We start from the raw sequence: 902 nt of genomic DNA on the forward strand, positions 1-902 counted from the left end.
CGGGGGAGGGGAGAGGAGTGTGTGTTAATGTGTGAGTGAGAGAGAGAAGGGGAGAGACTTTGTGTGTGTGTGTGTGTTAATGTGTAGGCTAAGTGAGGGGGGTATTGACACTCTGTATGTGTGTGAGAGACAGAGAGAGTATGAAAGAGAGAAAAAGAGACAGAGAGAATGAGACAAAGAACAAAAGTCCTGTCAAACAAAGAACCGTTACTTTTAGACAGTCTAGCCCCCACTGTGGCACACCACTCGCTGAAAAAGAAAAAGAGAAAAGAAGAGAGAGAGAGATTGGGGAGGACAGTAAGAGAGGGGAGGTGTAGGGTGGGGTGGTGGGGGCGGTCAGTGTTGCAGCATGGGATAGTTTCAGTGTTTCCACGTGTTCACTGGGCTAACACGCTCACTGACACACTCACTGACAGACTGACAGAGTGCTCACTCACTGACCAATGGTGTCAGGACACGTCACTCCCGCCCCACTCCCCCCGTGGTCACTCACCTGAACTCTTTTGTGTTCCCGAGATCAGCGGTGCCCCTCGCTCAGTCTCTCTCAGTCAGTCAGACAGACACATACAGGGCGAGAAAATCTCCACGGAGACTGGTCATTTCTTCACTTTCTTCACCCAAAGTTTCCGTTGAATTTGTGTGAGTACATCTAGACCTAGTGCGCATTATGTAGCCTACCTAACGGTAAACTAGAATAGGGAGAGAGAAAGTTACCTCTAATCTTCGGCACTTATGATGTGACCGTTTTGTGTTGCAAGTGCCGTAAACTTTAGATCTAACTGAAACTAAAACAGTAAGTAAATTGTGTTAGAGTAATCCGCCTCATGTGCCAAAAGGTATAGGGAGAGAGTAAGTAAATTGTGTTTGTGTGAGTAATTCTATCGTTTTATGTAGACCTACTT

The sequence above is a fragment of the Aplysia californica genome, unplaced genomic scaffold (assembly GCF_000002075.1).
Source record: "Aplysia californica isolate F4 #8 unplaced genomic scaffold, AplCal3.0 scaffold00791, whole genome shotgun sequence".
Taxonomy (NCBI): domain Eukaryota; kingdom Metazoa; phylum Mollusca; class Gastropoda; order Aplysiida; family Aplysiidae; genus Aplysia; species Aplysia californica.